We start from the raw sequence: 25287 nt of genomic DNA, 5'->3' as shown, positions 1-25287 counted from the left end.
AGCTAGAATGACAATGAATAAAAGAGAGAGGACTCAAAATACTAAAATCAGAAATGAATGGGGGGGGACATTCCTACCAACCCCCCGGAAATAAAAAGGAGTATAAAAGGATTTCTATGTACAACTGTATGCTGACAAATTAAATAACTAGGATGAAATGAACAAATGCCTGGAAATACACAAACTACTTTCACTGGTTTAAGAAGAAATCAAAGACCTCCACAGACCAACAGCAAGTAAAAACATAGAATCAGTAACCAAAACCTTCCCAACAAAGAAAAGGAACTCAGAAAATGAAATAGGGAAAACTGTGTGTGTGATGTTGGGGTATATAGAACCCTGTATTTTCTGCATGATTTTTCTGTAAACCTACAACTTCTCTAAATAAAAATGACTAGCAAATCAAACCCAGCAGCATATTCCCATTATTACAGAGGTATGACCAAGTAGAATTCATCCCAGGAATGTATTTGGGAGATAAATATTTATGGGTCTCCCACATCTTATATATTTTAAATAAATTTTCATTTTGGACTGTTTTTTTTTAAAGGTTGTTTGCACAGCAAAAAGTTTGGAAAACAGAAATAGTGTTTGCCTCTGGGGCAGCGGGCAGAGGGAAAATTTGTTTGCTGTTCAGGATATTAAAGGCAATGCTTCCCTGCAGGTTAATATTGGGCAGGTTGCCAGCAGGCACCTTTAAAAGATGGCAGTTTCCTAAAATCAGTGTTCCTCATGCATTCATATGTTTCCTTTGCTGCCTCTGTGTGTAGGTGTTTGGGGAGGGAGTAGTAATAAAAGGGTGAATCTTGCAATACTAGGAAATATGTGAAAAACTATTGCTTTGACTTTACCTGTATACATCCAAAGGGTAGACCTATAAGCAATCATTGAATAAGAATAACAAGGGAAATAGAGGTAATAATTGGATCAATCATAGGAGGAATTTATAAATGTTATTACAAATGAATGGGCAACTTCCTCATTAGTAAATCACTATTAGTCTTTATGAAACATTCTAGGTTCCCTGCCTTCTTATTTCTTCTTTACTAAAGAATATATGCAAAGTTCTCATCTGGTGGGTTAATCCTTGATTGGATCCAGTGTTCTAAGTTCTAAGGGGAGCCGGTGAAGGTCAGTGAATGAGCACCTGCTTCCCATGTACAAGGTCTTGGATTCAATCCCTGGTACCTCCTAAAGGGTCTGCTCAAATAGGCTCTATTCCTCTCTCACTCTCTCCAACCTGTTCTCTTTCTGCCTTTCCATATGGTCTGACCTCATCTAGGCAGCCCAGGCTGACTTTTCCCTTTACATGTGTCTTTTCTTGTTCATAGAAATGGTGTCTAAGGGCCACAATTTAAGAAAACCTCCTAGTACTTAACACAATTCACCATCCTAATGGAAATGACTGTTTAAAGCACTGAAATCATCACCGGGTGGCTCTTAATTCCTCTGCCTTTGTTAGCATTTTCCCCAGCCTGTGCCATGTTCTCAGCACTAGATGGCAGCAACTACTGACAATGTGCTTTGTTTAGTTTTTATTTTTTTACTCTTTACAAGTTAATATGTGTAAATATAGAAATTATTTCTTATTTTCCCTGTATTGCAGAAAATACATAATCAATCTCTGTTCTTATTACCAGAAGGCTAAATGATGTTTTAATGTCAGCTTAGACAGTGGAACTTACACACATGATGTGTCATAAGAAGCATTTTTGTATAATAATGATTTAAAATAATACATTTTGCCAATAGATGCTATACTGCTTGGAGTTTCAGAAAATTAACCCTACACATTAAAGTAGTTCCCAAGTATCTAATTATAAATATACTTTAAAAAGATGTAGGCAGGAAATAATTTAGTAATTCAAAACTCAAGTTGACTTCACTGATTTTATTTTAATAGTAAAACAAATCTATTAATTCTGAAATCCAAATAAATGGCACATTAATACATCCTCAGTAAAGTAAAACCAATTCTACAGGTCATTGCTTAACTTTGTGTGTTAAAATTGCTTTCAAAATCTTATTATTACCACTGTTGCATTGGAGGTTTCTAACTCCATTATCATAGAGGTAGGATTTGATTGCTTTGCAATGGCTTGCTAGCTTTCAAAATGCAAAGTTAGGCCACGTTGAGTAGACTTGATTTTCCTAAGTTAAAAGAGATTGAACTCACTGTCAGTAACATGCCACAAAGGTAAACTTTCAAAATTTACAATTTATATAAAATGCTTGAATAATATGTAGATAAATGGATCATTGACACATTTAAAAATAAAATGTTTCTGAAATGGTTGGTTTTATTTATGGTTGGCTCATTTTACCTTCTTTACCACCATCTTAGTTTAGGTCGCTCTGAAGATGAAGAAGAACAGATGAGAGAATCCAATTCTGTCATTTAAATTTTACTGCCAAATCTGTATTGTAGTTTCTTTTCCACATGCTGTTTTCCAAATGTCATGAGATTAGAAGACTGTCTTTATTCTATGTTAAGTGTTTCTGCATACAAGAAATAAATTGGATTATATGTGGGCATACTGGGTGCATTTCCAAGGGAAACAATACTAAAAAATAAAGCACCAATCAAACAGGTTTAAAATTTAATAGAGATGTTTTCAATGTAGTGCAATCTTTGTTGCAGGATAGAGCAAAGTATTTGTAGTTATTTTTTTCTTCTTCCTTTTCATGTCCATATGAAAAATAGTTTGCTTTGATCTCTGGTTTATTTATGTGTACATTAAATCAAGGAACTACATGATACAATTTATACATTCTGGAATGGATAGAATGCTGTTATCACCTCAAAACCATGTCTATTTATTGTTATAATGATGTATGAAATGATAATAAAGGTTATATATTATTCTTAAAATAGCATCCCCAACATGCTGGCTTTGTTTTTCACTAAATATAATTTTATCACTTCTTATCATCCTTTAACTAAACTATGTTCCGTTGAGTAAGAGATATGAAGACATTATTTTCATTAGAACTATTTATTCCATTAAGGAACTTAGTTCTTTCTCAGAAATTTTAAACAGACCCTTTGGGAGGGTTATTTAAATGAAAACAATGAAAGATGTCCTTGATTTAAATTTAACTTTCTTAGTTTATTTGTATGCCTATAATTTAATATATTCATATTACCTGCACTTATTTGGCATAAAGTTATTATGGTTCATAATTATTTAATAGATTTAAATTTAAATAGAAAATCTAAAGAAAATTCAGATTTCAATATCTGTTAAGATTTCTAGGTCCTTGCTTATAGATAGAAAGTTTTTACAATAATCCGTAAACTTTAAGGAAAAATCAACACTTCAAATTTAAGGGTATCTTGTATTCAAATGTCTTAGACTCAGGGACTATATTTTTTACTACAATTTTCATACAGGAAGTGATTTACAAAAGACCAAAGAGTCAAGGGTAGCATTAGTAAAACATACTTCTATCATTTGCACATTAAAGTTTCTTGTTACAAAGAATACCTTATATGTGTTTACGTTCTATCAGGAAGTTGCTCTAGATTATAGCAAGGTCAGATCCCTACATGGCACATATAGGGCAGCTGAGCTAAGGGAGAATGAAAAAGCTAGCAGAAACACTGAAAAAGTGTGGGATTAGAAGTACTGTTGTCCAGTGATAATGTCTTCATTTCACCTTATCCGAACTTCATGCCAAAGTTGCATTTGGATTTTTTTTCCTTTTTATTAGAGAGGTTGTGAGTTTATAGAACAATCATGCATAACATACAGGATTCTCATATACCCCACCTTGCATTGGTGTGGTAGATTTGTTACAATTGATGAAAACACATTTTCATAATTGTACTATTATCTATATCCTTGGTTTAACATGGGGTTCACTGTTTGTGTAGGGCAGTTCCATGGAATTTTTAAAAAGTATTCTATTCCCATATATATAAAACCTAACATTTTCCATTTTATCCACATTCATGTATTTCAGTGCTGTTAATTACGTTCACAATGTTGTGTTACCATTACCACCATCCATTACCAAAACATTTCCATTATTCCAAAAAGGAACTTTGTATATTTTAAGCTTTAACTCTCTATTCCCTATCGCCACCCTGTCCCCTGGTAACCTATATTCTAGATTCTGACCCTAAGAATTTGCTTACTCTAATTATTTCTTATCAGTGAGCTCATACAATATTCATCCTTTGTGTCAGGCTTATTTCACTCAACATGATGTCTTTAAGGTTCATCCATGTTATTGTATATATCAGAACTTCATTCCTTTTCATGGAATAAAAATAATATTCCATCATATGAATACACCACATTTTGTTTATCCATTCATCCATTAATGGACAATTAGGTTGCTTCCATCTTTTAGCATTTGGGAATAGTGCCACATCAGCGTGCAAATATCTGTTCAAGTCCTTGCTTTCAATTCTTTTGATACATACCTAGAAGTGGGATATACAGGTTATATGGTAATTCCATACTTTCTAAGGAACCAACAAACTGTCTTCCAGCCGCACCATTTTACACTCCCACCAGCAAGGAATAGGTGCTTCTGTTTCTCCACATCCTCTCCAACATTTATGATTCTTAAAAAAATATTTATTTTACTTTATCCTCCACCCCTCCACTAGATGGTTCTCTTGTCTGTCTGCTCATTGCTCGCCTTTCTCCAGGAGGCACTGGGAATTGAGCCAAGATCTCCCACATGGAAGACATGGGAGGTGAAGGCCGAATAGCCTGAGCCATATCCACTTCCCTTTTTTGTTTTTAAATAGTAGCCCTTCTAGAGGGTGTGAAATGGTATCTCATTGTGATTTTTTTTTGTTTTTTTGTTTTGCTCTTAGCCTTCCATTTTTAAAAATATTTTTTTAATTTTTTAAGATACTTAGATTACACAAAATGCTACAAAAAATACATAAAATTTTCCCATATGCTCCACTCCCCACACCTCCCACCCTTCCCCACATTAATAACCTCTTTCATCAGTGTGGTACAGTCATTGCAATCATTTTGATTTGCATCTCCCCAATGGCTAATGATGTTGAGCATCTTTTCATGTGCTTTTTGGCCATTTGTATATCTTCTTTGGATAGACATCTATTCAAGTCTTTTGCCCATTTTTAAATTGGGTTGTCTTTTTTGTTGTTAAGATAAAGAGTTTCTTCATATATTCTGAATATTAAATCATTATCTGATATGTGGTTTACCAATATTCTCTTCTATTGTGTAAGTTGTAGTTTTACTATCATGGTAAAGTCCTTTGAGGCACAAAAGTTTTTATTTTGATGAGGTCCCGTTTATCTCTATTTTCTTTTGTTACTTGTGATTTGGGTGTAATGTCTAAGAAGCCATTGCCTAACATAAGGTCCTGATGATGCTTCCCTACATTTTCTTCTAGGATTTTGATAGTTTTAGCTCTTATGTTTAGGTATTTGATCAATTATGAGTTGATTTTTGCATAAGATGTGAGGGTGGGGTTCACTTTCATTTTTTTGCAAATGCAGATCTAGTTTTACCAGTGGCTTTTGTTGAAAAGATTATTCTTTCCTAATTGAGTGGTCTTTGTCATCTTCTTCAGAAATCATTTGACCATAAATGTGAGAATTGATTTCTGAGCTCTTAATGTGATTCTATTGGTCTATATGTCTGTTCTTGTGTCAGTACCATGCTGTTTTGATTACTATGATTTTTTAAAGGATTTATTTTATTTATTTTTCCCTCCCCCCCCAGTCTGTTCCCCCAGTTGTCTGCTCTCTGTGTTCATTCATTGTGTGTTCTTCTGTGTCTGCTTTTATTCTCATTAGGTGGCTCCAGGAACCAATCCTGGCACCTTCTGGAGTGGGAGAAAGACAATTACTCTCTTGCACCACCTCAACTCCCTGTTCTGCTCTGTCTTCTTATTTTCTCTCCTCTGTGTCGCTTGTGTTATCTTGCTGCACCAGCTCTCAGCGCTGGCTGGCACTCCTGTGTGAGGTGGCTTTCCCGCCTGGGTGGCATTCCTGCACAGGGGGGCACTCTTGCATGGGACTGCATTCCAGTGTGGGCTGGCACTCCACATGGGCCAGCTTGCTGCATGGGCCAGCTTGAGCTCACCAAGAGGTCCTGGGCATCGAACCCTGGACCTCCTATATGGTAGACGGGAGCCCAATTGGTTGAGACACATCTGTTTCCCTAATTACTGTGATTTTGTAATAAGTTTAATGATCAGGAAGTTTAAGTCCTCCAACTTCATTCTTCTTTTTTGAAATGGCTTTGGCTATTCATGGCCCTTTACTCTTCCATATAAATTTGAGGATTGGCTTTTCCATTTCTGAAAAGAAAGTTTTTGGGATTTCGATTGGGATTGTATTGAATCTGTAAATCACTTTGGATAGAACTGACAATTTAACTATAGTCTTCCATTCTATAAAAATGGAATGTCCTTCTATTTATTCAGATCTTCTTTCAGCAAAGTTTTGAAGGTTTCCATGTATAGTCCTTTCCATTCTTGGTTAAATTTATCCTGAGATATTTGACTCTTTTAGTAGTTATTGTAAACGGGATTTTTTCTTGATTTTTTCTTCCAATTTGTTTATTATTTGTATATAGAAACACTAATGATTTTTGGGTGTTGATCTTGCTGAGTTCATTTATGAGCTCTTGGAGGTTTGTTGCGTTTTTTTTTTTTTTCCAGGGTTTTCTGTATATAGGAATATGTCATCTGGAAATAAGGAAAGTTTACTTCTTTCTTTCCAATTTGGATGCCTATTTATTTACTTATTTTTGCCTAATTGATCTGGCTAGAACTTCCAGCACAATATTGAATAACAGTGGTGAGAATGTGCATACTTGTCTTATTCATTAGAAGGAAATATTTTAGTCTTTTACCATAAAGTATGATGTCAGGTGTGGGCTTTTCATATATGCCCTGTATCATGTTGAGGAAGTTGCTTTCTATGCATAGTTTTCTAAGTCAGTATTTTTATCAGGAAAAGGTGCTGGATTTTCTCAAATGCCTTTTCTTCATCAATTGAAATGATCATGTGCTTTTCCCCCTTCTTTCTGTGAATTGATTTTACATTATTTGATTTTAAGTTAAACCACGCTTGCCTACCTGGGTTAAATTCCAATTGATAATGGTGTATAATTCTTTCAATGTGCTGTTGGACTCAATTTTCAAGTATTATGGTGAGGATTTTTACACCTACATTCATAAGAGGTATTGATTTGTAATTTTCCTTTCTTGTGGTATCTTTATCTGGCTTTTGTATGAAGTTGATGCTGGCTTCATAGAATGAATTAGGGTGTATTCCCTCTCCAATTTTTTGGAAGAGTTTCAGCAGAATTGGTATTGATTTTTCTTGAAATGTTTGGTAAAATTCCTCTGTGAAGCCATATGGTCATGGGATTTCTTTGCTGGATGGCTTTTTATTAGGGATTCAGTACCTTTACTAGTTATTGGTTTGTTGAATCTCTTCATTGTTTTTCTGTTCTCTATTTCATTTATCTCCACTCTAATCTTTATGTAATTCCTTCTGCTTGCTTTTTAGTTTAGTTTGCTCTTCATTTTCTAGTTCTTGCAGTTTTGAGGTTAGGTCTCTGAATTGAAGTCATTCTTCTTTTTAAAATGTAAGCATTTAGAGCTATGAATTTCGCTTTCAGCAATGCCCTTGCTGCATCCCATAAGCTTGGGAATGTTATGTTTTCATTTTAATTTGCCCCAAGTTATTTCCTGTTTTCCATTATTTCCTCTTTAACACATTCATTGTTTAATTTCCATATATGTGTGAAGTGTCCATTTCTCCCTCTGTTATTGATTTCCAGCCTCATTCTATTGTTGTTGGAGAAGATAAATTGCATGTTTTCAATATTTTTTAATTTATTAAGACTTATGTTATGAGATATGGTCTGTCCTGGAGATTGATCCATGTGCACTCAAGAAGATTGTATATTTTCTTATTGTGTAAACTCTTTTACATACGTCTGTTATGTCTGGTTGGTTTAGAATACCAATCAAGTCTTGTATTTCCTTATTGAGTTTCTGTCTAGATACTCTATTCATTATTGAATGTGGTATATTGAAGTCTCCTACTATTAATGTACAACTGTCAAGCCCTCCCTTCAAAACTATCAGTATTTGCTTTATAATTGGAAGGTCTTCCTGTTGAATTGACCCTTTATCAGTTTATAATGACCATCTTTGTTCCTCATAACTGTTTCGATCTAAATTCTATTTTATCTGATATTGGTATAGCTTCTCCAGCTCTCTTTTTGATTATTACTTGCAGGGTATAGTTTTTTCCTTCCCTTTACTTTCAACCTACTTGGGTCTTTGAATTTAACTTGAATCTCTTATAGACAGCGTATAGTTGGGTTATGATTTTTAAAATCCATTCTGTTAATCTCTGGCTTTGATTGGGGCATTTAATCCATTTACATTTAAAGTCCCTACTGACAATGTAGTACTTTCTTCTGCAATTTATTATTTAGTCCTTGTAAGTCTTGTAACTTTCTGTCCCTCAGTTCTTCTGTTAATGTCTACTTTTATATTTGTTTGATTTTTCATGTTGTACCATGTTGAGTGGATTCTCATTTCTATCTGGATATATTTTTCTTATATTTTCCTTGTGCTAATCAAGGGGAGAAATTTTTAACATCCTAAATACATAACAGTCATATTTAGTTAGACGTCAACTTGACTTCAATAGCATACACATACACTTATCCTATACCACTCCGTCCCCTGTTTTTTTGTACTTGTTACCAATTTTATCTTTGTACATTGTATGCTGAAACCATAGATTTGTCATTACTTATTATGCATTTGCATTTTAGCACCTATAGGAAGTAAGAAGTAGAGTTACATACTAGAAAATACCACAGTAATAGTACTGGCATTTATAGTCACCCAAATGGTTACCATTACCCCTGGTCTTTATTTCTTTTTTGAAAAGATTTGTTTATTTATCTCTCCCCCTTCCCTCTATTGTCGGCTCTCTGTGTCCATTTGCTGTGTGTTCTTCTGTGTTTGCTTGTATTCTCATTAGGAACCTCCAGGAACTGATCCTGGGGCCTTCTGGAGTGGGAGAGACGTGATCATTCTCTTGTGCCACCTCAGCTCCCTGATCTGCTACATCTCTTATTCTTTCTCCACTGTGTCTCTTTTTGTTGAGTCACCTTGCCATGCCAGCTCTCCGTGTGGGCCAGCACTCCTGAGCAGGGCAGCACTCCTATGCAGGTCAGCACTCCTACATGGGGCAGCACTCCTGCACAGAGCAGTACTCCGCACAGGCCAGCACTCCACACAGGTCAGCACTCTGCGTGGGCCAGCTTATCACAAGAGACAGCATGCCTTCACCAGGAGGCCATGGACATCAAACCCTGGATCTCCCACATGGAAGATGGGAGCCCAATTTCTTGAGCCACATCTGCTTCCCAGGTCTTTTATTTCTTTACATCTAGTGTCCTTCCCATTCAGTCTGAAGTCCCTTAAGCTTTGCTTGTAGGGCAGATCTAGTATTGATGTACACCCTCAGCTTTTGTTTATCTGAGAATATCTCAATCTCTCCCTCATTTTTGAAAGAAAGTTTCACTGGATATAAAATTTTTGGTTGATAGTTGATTTTCTTTTCAGCACTTTAAGTATTTCATCCCATTGTCTTCTTGCCTCCATGGTTTCTGATGAGAAATAGGTACTCAATCTAGTTGGAATTCCCTTGTATATAACAAGTTGTTTTTCTCTTGCAGCTTTCAGAACTCTCACCTTATCCTTTGAATTTAACAGTTTGACCAACACTGGGGTGTTGGTTTGTTTGTTTCATGTTTATCCCTTTTGGTATTCTCTGATCTTCTTGTATGTGTATAGTCATGTGTTTTGTTAATTTTGGGAAGTTCTCTGTCATTATTTCTTGGAAAATTCCTTCTGCCCCTTTTGTTCTTTGCCTTCTGTATTCTCATAATGCATATACTGATATGCTTGATGGTGTCCCAGTGGTCTCTTAGGCTATTTTTGCTTTTTTATGCTCCTGAGCCTGACTCATTTTAATTGTCTTATCTTTGAGTTTGCTGATTCTTTCTTCTACCAGCTTCAATCTGCTTTTGAAAACTTCCTGGGCATTTTTTCCTTTCAGTTATTGTGCTCTTCAACTCCAGTAGTTCTGTTTGGTTCCTTTTTAAAATTTTTCTCTTTATTCAAACTCTTGAATTGCTCATTCATTGTTTTTCTTATATCCTTTAGGTCTTTCTCTGTATTTTCCTTCATCTCATTGAGCACTTTGAAGATAATTTTTTAAAAACCTAGTTTGGTATGTCCAAAGTCTGGTCTTCTTTGGTGTTTTCTGGATTTTTATGCTCTTCTTTTGGATGGGCCATCATTTCCTGTTTCTTTGTCTTGTACTCTTTTGTTGCACACTGTACCTTTTAATATTTTAAATGTTATCTCTGAGATTTATTCCTTGAGATGTCTCTTTCTTGATTTTATAACTCACTGCTGATATAGAACAGATTTTCTTGAATGTCAGGTGTCCTATCAGGGAAGTCTGCCCAAGGCAAATGCAAAATGAGGAATTATCCCTGTCTTTTCTGGGCCTGTGCCTCATCCTGGGCTTGTTGTTAGCACTTTGGTGCTCTCCTATTTATAACTCCCTCTAGTTCCTGGAAGAGAGACCTTGTTCTACTTCCCTTTTTTAAAGCAGTTAACTTTTGCCTCAGGCAATCTGCCTCTATATTTTCTTACACTGCTTTCATTGTAATCTCGAGCTGCTTTCCCATGGAGTTTAAATTCCGAGAGGGTAGACATGCTGGTGAGAAGTATCCCAAGTCATTATTTCCTAGCTGGAACAAGTCCAGGGACCCATGAAGGGGGCACAGACCAGCTCCAAACTTCCCTGAGGAGGGGATCAGGAAGTTATTTTCACAGCTGCCCAAAGGTGCCCTTTCTTGACCTGTATAGCAAATGCAGCCCTTGACCTCTCCTTAATGGCCCTGAGGAAGCATAGGGTGTTTCAGTCTTCTCAGCTGCCTTTGTTTTGGCTGGGCTGGAACAATGGCTACCCTCAGAGCTGGCCCCTAGTGATCAGTAATTGCTAATCAAAAGCCAAGATCCATGATCTTCCATGCCCACATCCCTTGGGGAAGAGGATATTTGTATCCCATTCTGTTACCAGAGAGCTAGTCAGGGGCTAGAGTCCCAGGCAGCCTGCCATGAGAGTGGGGGATGGGTACCAGTAACCATCTTGGGGAGAGACCAATTTACTAGCCTTTACCATAATTTACCATCCTCTTCCTCCTGCACTTCTCTGGATGCTATACAGTGTTCTACTTGTCTCCAGGGTTTCAAAATAGTTGTTTCAGACAGTTCCAACCTGTTTAATAGTTGTTCTGGTGAACAGACTTAATCCTGGAGCTTCCTACTCCACCACCTTCCTATAATTCTTCCGTTTGAAAATTTATGGTCAGATACAGGTATTTCAATCACACTTTCTGAATCTGCTTTTATTTGTCAGTAATTCACATTCAAGTCCTCTTCCTAGAAATCTAAATTTCTTTATAGAGAAGTTTCTTTGCTTTAATTTCATTAAAACCAAGCTCTGTTAGGGCTTCTGCATATGTTTGTGAAGTCATTTACTGTGCAAAGCCACCAAATCCATACAGCTTGGTATTGGATTACATCCACCAAGAGGAAGAGATGCATTTTTTTTTTCATTTGCACACAAGTATTATGTAGACTAGCAGTGATAGTACTTCTATCTCAAGATAATGGATTCCTCCGAAATCAGCAGTCTTTACCAGAGGCTGCTAACAGGGGCATGTGTACTATTTTCCTGGGACAATCTTGGTTTATGCCTGTTGTCTTGTGTAATTATTCATGGTACTGCCTTTTCTTTTTTTTTAAACAAATCAATTTTATTGGTACATATTAATAAAGCATAAATCCATCCAAAGTATACAGTCAATGGTATTCAGTATAATCACATAATTATGCATTCGTCACTTCAATCATTTTTTATAACATTTTCCTTAGTCAAGTAATAATAATGCCAAAAAAACAAAAAAACAACTGAATATACAAACAAAACTCATCACCTCTCAATCTCTCTATGCTTCCCCTGCAGTACGTAGCTGCTATCCTGTTTCTTTCTCTCTAGTGTATTTGTATTTTTATTTTGTAAAAACTGTATTATATATGCAATATCACCTAATTTGTATTTTACATGAGGTTTCAATATGTTATACAGTCCTATGTTACATTTTTAGCTTTCCTTCTAGCAATATAAATTTCCTTAGGCTTTCTCTTTCAACCATTGTCATACCCATATAATAGCTCTGCTAGTCACAAACAGCATGATGTTCTTTCACCATTTCCATTTATTTCCAAAGATTTACAAAGAACATTTTAACCAATTCTGCACAGATGAATCATCAGCTTTCCATTCTGTATCCACATTCCATTTTCTGGTGACCTATATTCTAATTATTCATTCTATGAGTTTACATAGTACATTTCGTTCCTAATAGCATAATTATACAGTACTTGTTCTTTTGTGTCTGGCTTGTTTCACTCAACATAATGTACTCCAGGTTCATCCATGTTGTCATATGTGTCACAACTCCATTTCTTTTTACTGTTGCATAATATTCAGTTGTGTGTATACACCACAATTTGTTTATTCATTCATTAGGTTATAGACATGTGGATTGTTTCCAACTTTTGGCTATCATGAATAATGTAATTATGAGCATCAGTGTGCAGATGTCTATTCATGTCATTGCTGTCAATTCTCCTAGGTATATACCTAGCAATGGTATTACTGGGTCCAATGGCAGGTCTATATTCAACTTCCTTAGGAACTGCCAAACAGTCCTCCACAGTGGCTGTAGCATTCTACATTCCGACCAACAGTGAATAAGCATTCTTATCTCTCCATATCCTCTCCAACATTTAGAGTTTTCCGATTTTTTGAGAGCAGCCTGTCTAATACGTGTGAAATGATATCTCATTGTAGTTTTGATTTGCATTTCCCTAATCCCTAGTGATGTTGAACATTTTGTCAGGTGTTTACCTGCCATTTGGATTTCTTCTTTGGGTAATTGTCTTTTCAAGTCTTTTGCCCGTTTTTAGTGGGATAGTTCATCTTTTTTAAAAAATTGTATGATCTCTTTGTATATTATGGATATTAACCCCCTATCAGGCATGTAATTGCCAAATATTTTCTCCCTTTGGGTCAGCTTCCTTCTCACCTTTTTTTTTTTTTTTTTTTTTTTTTTTTACCACTGTAGCTAAGTAATATGCTTTAAAGTCAGGAAGTGAGAGTTCTCCAACTACATTCTTCTTGTTAAAGACATTTTTGGTTATCCAGGACTACTTACCTTTCCAAATAAATTTGATTATTGTATATTTGAATTCTGCAAAAAAGACTCGGGGTTTTTATTGGGATTGCATTGGATCTGTAAATAAGTTTGGGTAGAATTAATATCTTAATGATATTTAGTCTTCCAATCCATGAACACTGAATGTCCTTCCATTTATTTAAGTCTTCTTTGGTTTCTTTTAGCAATGTTTTGTATTTTTATGAATACAGGTACTTTATGTCTTTGGTTAAGTTTATTTCTAAATATTTGATGGTTTTAATCAATATTATAAATAGATTTTTTTCTGATTTCCTCCTCAGATTACAAATCAGTAATGTATAGAAATGCTATTGATTTTTAAAAAGATTTATTTATTTATTTATTTATTTATTTCTCTCTCCCCCACCTCTCCCCCAGTTGTCTGTTCTCTGTGTCTATTTCCTGCGTGTTTTTCTTTGTTCACTTCTGTTGTTGTCAGTGGCATGGGAATCTGTATTTCTTTTTGTTGTGTCATCTTGTGTCAGCTCTCCGTGTGTGCGGCACCATTCCTGGGCAGGCTGAACTTATTTTCACGCTGGGTGGCTCTCCTTACAGGGTGCACTCCTTGTGCATGGGGCTCCCCTACACAGGGGACACCCCTGCATGGCACAGCACTCCTTGCGTGCATCAGCACTGCATGTGGGCCAGCTCCACATGGGTCAAGGAGGCCCGGGGTTTGAACCGCGGACCTCCCGTGTGGTAGATGGATGCCCTAAACACTGGGCCAAGTCTGCTTTCCTGATTTTTGTATATTATTGTAAAGACATCTATTTCTTCCTTCACCTTTGCCAGTGTGTGTTTCATGTATCTAGAGACACTGAGGTTAGGTGCATAAATATTTACTTATTTCTTCTTGCTGAATTGCCCCTTTTATTAATATATAATGACCTTCTTCATCTCTTTTAACAATTTTGCATTTAAAATCTATTTTGTTCTATGTTAGTATTGCTATTCCAGCCCTCTTTTTTGGTTACTATTTTCATGGAAAGTATTTTTCCAACATTTCACTTTTAACCTGGCTGTCCTTACATCCTATAGACAACATAAAGATGGCTCATATACTTTTTATCCATTCTGTCTGTTCATGTTTTTTGATTAGAGCGTTCAAGTCATGAACATTCAATGTTATTACTGTAAAGGCATTAATTACTTCACCCATTTTTTCCTTTGACTTTCTGTTGTCATATCATACTATTGTCTGTCTTTTTACCCTTTAATTTACCCTTCCTAATAATCTTCATTTCTACACCCTTCTCCAAGTTTCTCACCCTTATTTTTTCCTTTCAGGTTGCAATATTCTTTAATATCTCTTGTAATTATATTCTTTTGGGAACTTATTCTATCAGTTTTTATTTGTTTGTGAAGACTTTGAACTCACCCTCATTTTTGAAAGACAGCTTTGTCAGATACAGAATTCTTGGCTGGCAGGTTTTCTCTTTCTTATGTTAACTATGTCACACCACTTTCTTCTCTCCTCCATGGTTTCTGATGAGAGGTCTGCACTTAATCTTACCAAGGCTCTCTTGTATGTGATGCATTGCTTTTGTCTTGATGCTTTCAGAATCCTTTCTCTGTCTTTGATATTTTTCTTTCTGAATAGTAGGTATCTCGGGTATATATTAGTCAGTCAAAGTACCATAAAACTGCTGGGTTTTCTGAAGGGTATTTATTTGGGGTAGAAACTTACAATTACCAGACCTTATAGTGTAAGTTTCTTCCCTCACCAAAGTCTGTTGCCATGTGTTGGAGCAAGATGGAACATGATGTCTGCAAGGGTTCAGTCTTCTCCTCCCAAGGTTCTAGGGTCCTAGCTTCTCCCTATCAGCCATAGGCTGAGGAAATTCTTGTCTCTCTCCCAGGGCTCATTTCTCTCTGGGCTCAGCTGCTCTGCTCTCTCCACAAGGCCAGCTGTAAATTGTCAGACAAATGGTTTATCTCTCCTCCTGAGCCTCTGCCCTGTAATGGAGACTTCTCTCTTTTCTCACATATCTGCTTCTCTGTGTGCTTACTTCCTGGGCTCCAGGATCAAAACTCTAACCATCTCCTTTGTCATGTTGTTTTCTCTGTGAGTCCTCGTCCACCAAGGGAGCAGGGGCTCAAAGTGCAACTGACATGGCCCAATCAAAGCTTTAATCATTATTTAATCAAGTAAAAGTGAAATCTCTGAATCAAATCCTTTCTAATATGCCCAGAAGAACAGACCAGTTCACAAACATAATCCAATACCTATTCTGGAATTCATAAACAATATTAAACTGCTACAGCGTAGGTGTATTAGGATTTATTCTGTTTGGGGTGTGTTGTCCTTTTTGGATATTAATATTTATGTCTTTCATAAGGGTTGGGAAGTTTTCAGTCATTATTTCCTCAAATATTTTTTTCTGCCCCTTTTCCATTCTCTTCTCCTTCTGGAACACTGATAATGCTTATGTTTGTGCATTTCACATCATCATTCAATTCCCTGAGATCCTGTTCCATTATTTTCATTCTCTTCTCTTTCTGCTTTCCTGTCTTTTCCAGTTCAGGTGTTCTGTCTTTGAAATCACTAATTCTATCTTTGAGCAATTCAAATCTCCCTTAGGTGCCTAAGATATTTTTAATCTCATCCTTTGTGGCTTTTATTCCCATAAGGTCTGTTACTTTTCTTAGCAGGCTTTTGAATTGTTGTTTATGGTCACCCAGTGCCTTCTCAATATCTTTTATCTCTTTAGTCATATTTTCTTTCAATTCTTTAAATTGATTTAGGAGAGTTGTGTGATTGTCATTGATTAATTGCCTTAAATCATGTATCTCTTCAGAATATTTAGTTTGTTCCTTTGCCTGGGCCATCTCTCTTGTTTCCTAGTATGGCTTGTAATTTTTTCCTGATGGCTAGGCATCTGAATATGTTGGTCAATTTACTCTCATGGTCAATTTATCTCTCTTGCCTATTATTTTTTTTTCATGGCTCTTCTTTGATATTTGGTTCAATTTATCTTATATCTTTAAAATTGCCCAGCTTAAGTTATGAAAATTGTGCCATGGACTTACTCCTGGGGTACAGATTTTCTCCCAGGAGTTAGAGAATAGAGTTCCAAAAGCAACTTTTGTCCATGCAATTTCCAGACTGGCCAGCAAATGGCTGCACCTTTCCATGGTGAGGAAATTTCTGTTTTCCTTTGTTTTGGTCTGGCCAGATCCAAGATTCAAAGTGGGCTCCACTTTCACAGAAGAAAAGCCCCCTGTCATGCCCCCCTTTTCCCTTTTAACAGTTGACAGAGATGAAGATGTCTTTTCCCCTCTCAGTCACTTGCAGTGTGCCAGGGCTTTTACCCCAACTTAATAGTTTGGAGATGGGGGAGGGGAGCCCTTCTAGGCCACCACAGTGTTTGGTAATTTACATTTTTTCTTTGGATTCTTCATCTCTCTGTCCCTCACCCTCCTGGGAGTTGCACAGCACTGTCATGGTCTGTTAACCCCCAAAGCAGGTCCCTCAGAGAGCTTTTGACTCTTTGCCTGTTGTTTTTATGAAAGAACTGAGCTCTGCCTTCTTAATCCAATGCCATTTTCCCACCACTTTTGCTTTCAAAAGTGTCTTATTTGGGAAAATAAATTATATGGCCAGTCTACTTCCAGACCATAACTTTATGCAAGTCAAAAAAATTCTTTCCTTTGACAATCATGCCATCTGCCTAAACAATGCTAAATTCCTTCTTACTATAACTGACCAATGCCATAATCCTGGAGTCTCATTCTCTGATGCTTCAGGCCTCCTGCTCATAAGCTTGGCTGAGTTCTGTGCTTATGTGCTTGATATGCCAGACATCCTATTCTGTAACTTCTTGTCCTCATCAAATTCCATTACTTTCAGAGCTACTATGTTTTGTTTATACATAATCATATTTCTGTCAAGATTTGTTGTTGCCCAGCACTGCTATACTTATTAAATTCAAATATTCCATAATTTCAACACAAAGGTCTATCCCCTAGTAGAATCAGTCGCACTAAAATTATTTTCAACCCTATAGAGACCTAACATACTGTGTTTTTAAAATGCATTTGCTTCCACACTATCGTCTTACTCATTTTCTATCTTTACCCACTTGGCTACCTTTTCTGATTATTGAAACTATTTTCCAACAAGTTCCCTAAGATAGCCTTACATTCTTGTTTTTTTCACAATAGCCAACTGACAAACCAACCCTGTAACCAATTCATCATGCTTCCCTCTCCATTCCTACATCTGGTGTACTAAATACAGTTACAGTAAAATAGTATCACTCTATGGATAGCTGTCAGGATGAATATATACTCACTGCTGAGCTCTTTCTATAGTTCTAATGACTTGTTAGTTGATTATCTTGGATTGTTTGCATAAATAATCATATTATCTACAAATAACGAATGCTTTATTTCATACTTTCCAACTTTTACACCCACCCTCCTTTTTTAAGACAATGTTGAAATGATAAGACATGGTACTTCTTTTCCTTCCTTTAATGTAAATTATTCTACTAGTCTCTGTTCCTGTTCATTGTTCATTGCAGGTTGAGTCCTTTCTTCCTACATTATAATCTCTCATAGACCTTTCTTATTCTTCACAATTCCTCTATAATTTGTCTCCCCCATATCAGAAAATCTTTTTTTTTTCATTCAGGAGTTGTAGAAAGGGAAGGGGAAGGCTATTAAAATTTTTCTACTCATCATAACTTCTAAATATATTATCTCTGAAAACCAATTACTCTTATTCCTCTGAGCCTAGATATTTGAGATTCAAAAGACAAAATTTGAATTTTTTATGTCCACGTCTGTACATTTCTGCTGAGTCATGCACAATAGTTATCTTACTAAATAAGTGATAGTCAAAGTGAGGTAGAGAAAGAGGTAGGAAAAGGGAGATAACTTGGCAAAGGAGTAGGACCAATGGAAAAATTACCATCAGAGAATACCTAACCACAATCATCCACCCAAGGCCTAGTGATGGAAGATACCAGATAACAAAAGACCCACCCATCACCTGACCACCACATGCTTCAATGATCCCTCTCCTGGACAGTTTCCACTCTGGGCAGCAGGAATATGTAGCAAGTAAGAAGATGTAGTTTTCAATCCCTCTTTTGCATAAGACATACCAATGAATGTTGGGACTTACAAGTCCTCATTTACATGGAGGTGAAAGAAGAAGTGGAGCCCAGCCTTAATAAAGCAGCCCCCTAGCCACAGCAGGCACAAATCATGTGACTTGTATGAGGACGCCCTCACTCCAGTCTTGAGTGTGTACTTCCACTTTACAGTAACTTCCCCTGCTACTCTATGACTAGTCTTTGAATTCTTTCTCAGCAACTGTGTTAAGAACCCTCCTACCCTAAGGTGACCTTCCAGGGCTTCTCCAACATCAAAAGGATGGGTATGGGGAAAGGCAGGAAGAGATGAGAGGTGGAGGCGTCTTTGGGACATGGAGCTGCCCTGGATGGTGCTTCAGGGGCAATCACCGGACATTGTAAATCCTCACAGGGCCCACTGGATGGAATGGGGGAGAGTGTGGGCCATGGTGTGGACCGTTGACCATGGGGTGCGGGGGTGCCCAGAGATGTACTTGCCAAATGCAATGGATGTGTCATGATGATGGGAGGAAGTGTTGCTGGGGGGGGGGGGGAGAGGTGGGGTGGGGGTGGTAGGGTTCAATGGGACCTCATATATATATATTTTAATGTAATATTATTACAAAGTCAATAAAAAAAATAAAGTGAAAAAAAAAGTAAAAAAAAAAAAAAGGATAGAAAGAACTATTGAGAAAGATGGGAAATTTGTTTAATTCTTCCCAAATATCATCCTGACATACTGCTGATGCTGATTGCACTCCTGTTTCTTTTTCATAATCTCCTCTCCCCTTTTCCCCATCCTCCTGCCACAATCCACAAATTTAGGCTCTTTGAAGACTGAAAAAAACTTTATGAGTTTTGTCAAGATGAAGGAGGTGTGCCACAGTGATCACTGAGAGAAGAAATTGTAAAATAGAACTTTTAATATTTAAAACCATTTGGAATACAGTTTGCATGAATGATTTTTCATGATGTACAGCTCTGTGGGCAGATGATGACCCTGAAGAATTTACACTGACAGCCTTAAGAGGAAGGCAGGTAGGAGTAACTTTTAATTGCATTTTTAATTGCTCTTCCAGGAAAACAGGTCTCATATTTGGTACTGAGTACAATTACATAACGATTCAAAATATTATTACACCAACAAGTACCCAGGCCATTTTATGACATTATTAGAGTTGTATAACATCTGCAATTTGAATTCCTTCAGTGGTGCTAAGACAGCCACTATCTTGATTTATAGCAGAAGGTGGAGTGTTGGGGGTTGAATAACAGATCCTACAAAAGACATGTTCAAATATTAATCTGCATTCTTGTAGGTTTGAACCCTTAGTAAATAGTATTTTTGGATATGTTAAGGTAAATCAGGGCAAAGACTCATTTGTGAATAAGATCTTTGAAGATCCTATTTCAATGAGGGCAAATCGAATCAGGCTGGGACTTTTATTTTTACATTATTGATTTATTATCAGCTTCTATATTAGATCCTCTGATGTTATTTACATTTCCTAGGAAATTTCTAGTACCTGCCAAAACACTTACTTTTAAAACATCTATTATTTATCTATCTCCTTAAATAACAATGTGTATGTAGATGGTACAAAAGAAAATTCCTTAAATAACAATGTGTGTGGATGTTGCAATTATATAAAATTTGACATGAAAACATATTCTTTTTTGTTAATGAAATGGCTATTTTATCTACATTGCAGCATAAGTGAAAAACATAGACTTTATAATTGTGTTTTATTTTGTTTTTAAAGCAATTGTTTATTTTTCATATTTTCACTGCTTGCATTATATTAAACCTCCTTCTTAAAAATACAATTTTCTTAATACATCCCTATTTATGTATTTATATCACATTTTATTTATAATCAGAATGCTTGAGGGACAGACAAAATAATCTCTGATGTTCTCATTCTGTATTTGAAAGCCTTGAGGTATTCAGACATTGGAACTCTTTCACAGCATGTTGGTAGCAGACCAGAATTAAAATAAGTTTTCTGAAACTTTTTCACATGTTTAATAATTTAATGGCCAAATTACTCACTATAAATATTATTTCCATCTCAGGTAGGAAGTAATAAAGGTCAGGCTTGCTTATGAAGCAGAATATATGAGCACAAAAACAGCTGCTTCTTTTGATATTGCTCTTTGACATTGATATCAAAAATAGCAATTTTCAGGTCAACAAAGTGAAAAATAACAAAATGATGGTATTTATGATCCCTATGAGAGACAACTAAATCAACACTTTGCAGCTACCATCCCACTCCATCTCAGCCCCGTTATTTTCTCTACTGAGTTTAAATGCGTACTCCCTGGCAGTGATGTTGCAAGGCCCATGACACCACTAGTTAACTTCAGCATCAATAGGCTTCCAGGAGAAAATGTACTCCCGAGTCAGTTTCCCTAAATGGACATTTACATAATTTATAATTTTGTGAAATCAGTAAGGTTTCCACCTGTTTCTTCTCTTTAAATAGACCTAAGGGAATTTTTGTTTCAAAGAATGAGTGCATCTATTTTTCCCAAGGGCATATGTCCTAAGAGCCCTTTAAGACACCCTTTAGTGGAGTAAAAAGATAACAGATATAAAATGAAACACATTGGCTCATAGTAAAATAGAACTCAGCTAATATCCTGGATACAAAGGGAAATAGAAAAAGGTAATTTTAGATGATATGAAGTAAGAAATGATAACCGTTTATCATGAGAGAAAACAAAGGTGTTTCCTCAGAACCAGGAGTTAAACCAGACAGTCACTTGCCATGATTGGCAGTGATTTGGGGGGTGAAAATAGAGAGCTCTATTGTGGGAGCTGTGGAACTGTGCCATATTAGAATCATAGCTTGGATATTTAAGAGGACACTTCCATTTAGAAGTTGGTATATTGCCATGATAACTCTCAGAATATAAGTCATGAAACATTTGGCTATGCTTGATTGCAAAGCATATCTGCCACCATCTTAGCTGCTTTCAAGAAATAATGTCGGGTTCAGAGGAGGGAAAGAGTTCCACTGTCCTGATGAGAAACCACTTCTCTTTTCAGAGGAGGGAAAGAGTTCCACTGTCCTGATGAGAAACCACTTCTCTGATCTTACCCTATGTGTGTCCTGAGGGAGGTGACCCAGAGCAATGACATAAAGAATGGCAAGAAGATTCTCGGAGATGTAGCCGAGAATAAATAAGATTTCAGGGACACCAGTTGCTTTCTTCCAAAAATCTTAGAGTTCTAATGGAGAAAATAATTTGCTTTAGCTTGTTTTGTAGTAAAAGTTTTTGCTCACTCGATGTATGGTCCACTGCCACAATAATGGTGAATCTTCTCACCTTCTTTACAAACTCTGGGGTGGCATGCTAGATAATCAAAGCCCTTTTCAGATGAAAGTCAGGGTCCCAGACCCTTGAAGTACAATGTTGCATAAAGGAACATGTATAGCCCCTGCCCAATCCAGACTAGGAAGAAACAGTGCTCTTACCACTTGGGGGAGAGTAAAGGCACGAGTCCTTCTTCCCAACAGGATCAAGGCAGAGGAAGAAGAAGTAACTACAGGACAAGAATGAAGAGCTTGCCAACTGACCTCCTGGGAGCATTACTCCTTCAGTTATTTAGCATCAGCAAAGAGAAAGATACTGAATGTCAACCAGGAAGATCCTGGGCTAGGAACTATGAGTACGACATCAAATAAGACATAGTTACTGTAGATGGGACTTCTGGAATGATGGAGTAAGGAACTCTTCCCAGCAAAATAACAATTTAACCGGTGAAAATTATTAAAAAATGAAAAAAAAAAGATCTTTTAAAGTATCTGGAAATTGTCCTAAAAGCAAGTGGCATAGGAAAAACATTTATTAAAGAAAATCTACTAAATCTTGGTAGGAACAGTGAGAAACTGTGGCATTTGAGCCATGACCCTGTCCATTACCCAAGCCCCCCTTCCCCAGTTTTGTATTATGGAAGTTCTAACCTGGGAATATCAAGAAAAGAAAATGAGGACTCTTTCCCCATTTGGTTTATTACGCCATAATAATCAAATGTCTCTCTGTAGGGCAAAGACATGATTCTATGTCTAAATCCCTCATGAGACTTTTCTATTTAGAGAAATACTAATTCTAGGTTCCAAGGCCTATTTATTACAAAATTAGTTTGCCAGTGTGCTTTGCTCAGAAAGTCCAGATCCTGCAGGAGCATGCAAAGATTCATTGAGATTCATTTCCCAACGGGAACCACATTGTTAGGGTTGCTAAAATACCACTTTATCCATTTTTAGTAAGCTCATGTTACAAGCCCTTTTTTCCCCCTTTTATTTATTTATTTATTTATTTATTTATTTATATTATTGTCTTTTTTAAAAAGATAAATAGATCACACAAAACGTTCCATTAAAAAATATGAGGTTCCCATATACCCCACTCTCCCCCCCCACCCCCACACTCCTCCCACATCAACATCCATTTTCATCAGTAAGGCACATTCATTGCATTTAGTGAATATACCCTGGAGCACTGCCACACCACATGGATCATAGTTTACATTGTAGTTCACACTCTCCCCAAGTCCATCTTGTTGGTTATGGCAGGATATATAATGTCCTGCATCTGTCCCTGCAATATCATTCAGGACAACTCTAAGTCCCGAAAATGCCCCCATATCATAACTCTTCTTTCCTCTCCCTGCCCTCAGCAACTCCCATGGCCACAGTCTCCACATCAATGATACAATTCCTTCCATTGCTAGAGTCACAACAGTTCTATAGTAGAACACCCAGCAAGTCCACTCCAATCCATATTATATTCCTCCATCCTGTGGACCTTGGGATGGCTATGTCTACTCCACCTCTAAATCAAGACGGGGCAAGTCCTTTACTTAACTCTAGTTGTGATACACTTAACTCAGATGAATTATAAAATCACTACCATTTCATCTGCACAATTAAAGCTCACAGATTAAGCAACTAAGTAAGTAATTTGGGCAAAAATTGAGCCGTAAATACTTCAAGTGGATTCAGGGCTTCCTTTCATTTCCTAGCTGCTAAAACAAATACGATACAATGGATTGACTTAACAACAGGAATTCATTGGTTCACAGTTTCAGAGGCTGGAAGACTTGCTTCCTCCAGGGGTTGATATCTTCTGGCTGGCCAATAATCTTTGCGGTTCTTTGGCTTTTCCATCACATGGCAATACATGGGCTGTTCCCCATGACTTCTTTCTCTCTGTGGCTTTCTTTATTAAGCCTTCAGTGAAAGGATTAAGATCCATCCTAAGGAAAAAAAAAAGATCCATCCTGATTCAGTTGGACCACCTCTTAATTGATATAATCTCATCACAAGGTCCTTTTTAAAATGGGTTCATACCCACGACAATGGATGAAGATTAAGAACATGTTTTTCTGGGGGTACAAAACTCCGAACCACTGTAGGGCCTTCCAGGTTACACAGTCTTAGATGCAAGTCTTAGATGTCTCAACTGACAGGCATGATTATTTACAAACTTCCAAATTCCTATAAAAAGACATGAATTTGGATACTAATCCAGTACTATGTTTGAACTAGAAGGGAAATCATGATTTTCCAAGTATTACATAAAAAGATGGAAGTAATAACAGAGCTGAATGCTTTATCAGAGTTTGGTGAGTTACATTGCAGCCATATCTAGTGATGGCTGAAGTTTTGATAGTGAATGGTGAGATGATATTCTGCTTCTGGTGTCCCCATTACAAACACCTCTCTTTCTGAACTACCTATTAGCAGAGCTATGGCACATTAATTATATGTAAGAGGTTACGAAATTGCACAAATAAAAATGTGCATTTAAATGTAGACTCTGCCTCACTAAATTTATAAAGATTGTTTTCTTAGCATACTAAGAAGAATAAAATTGTCAGCCCTGGCATTTCTTGAAATAAAACATAATTACTTGGAATGAAGATGAAAGTTTATCTAACTGTCTGAGTCAGCAGAAACAGGATATTTTCATTCTCCTTTATCTTCCCCTTTATTCTAATGATGAATCTTTATTTCCAGTTATAAATGTGAAATATCTGCTCATAAATAGGTGAGTGTCATTTTTTTGTTGTTGCATGGGAGCATGACTATAGATTTTTCATTATTTGTAAATTAGCCCTAGATTTATTCCTTATAAATGAGTTAGTCATGTGAAATGTTTCCAACAAGACTTGACATAAAGTAGGTACTCAATATGCCTTAACTATCCTTTATCATTTTATTTTTGTTATTTTTATTGTTGTAATAAAGAAGCAATTAATTTTGGATTATTAAATTGTGTGTCAGTTTGATTTATGCCACAGTTATTGATCTTATCATGGATTTGTAATAATTATCAGTGTACTGTAAAGACTTCTTACTCATTTTTTAATGTTTTATCATTAAAAGGTTCTACTATTCATATTCACTGCCAAGGCACTAATCAATATTTACATATTTATACATGTGACTATCATATTAAATCTCATGAGATTTCCACTTTAACTCAGCATCAATTAAACATAATATTAAATTTAGTATCAGCCTTCAGAAGCAATATGATATTCAGCAAAATAACACCAATAATAATGGATTCATCTGATATTGATGTAAATGTCATACGTATTTCTCAACAATTTTAGTTGCAATCATTACAGATGTACCATTATAAGGAATTATTTCAACAGCAGAAAGTACAGTGTTAATCTGCCATCCATTAACTTAATTGTCCAGTTATAGTTTACATATAGAGAAGTATCAGAATTGTTAACTGATACTGCCATATATATAACCCCTTTAGCATCCATTCCTCAAAATGAGTCATGTAAACTACATGAATCACATCATGGTCTGATA

The sequence above is a fragment of the Dasypus novemcinctus genome, chromosome X (assembly GCF_030445035.2).
Source record: "Dasypus novemcinctus isolate mDasNov1 chromosome X, mDasNov1.1.hap2, whole genome shotgun sequence".
Taxonomy (NCBI): Eukaryota; Metazoa; Chordata; class Mammalia; order Cingulata; family Dasypodidae; genus Dasypus; species Dasypus novemcinctus.
The sequence above is the reverse complement of the archived record's forward strand: the minus strand, read 5'-3'. Positions refer to the sequence as shown.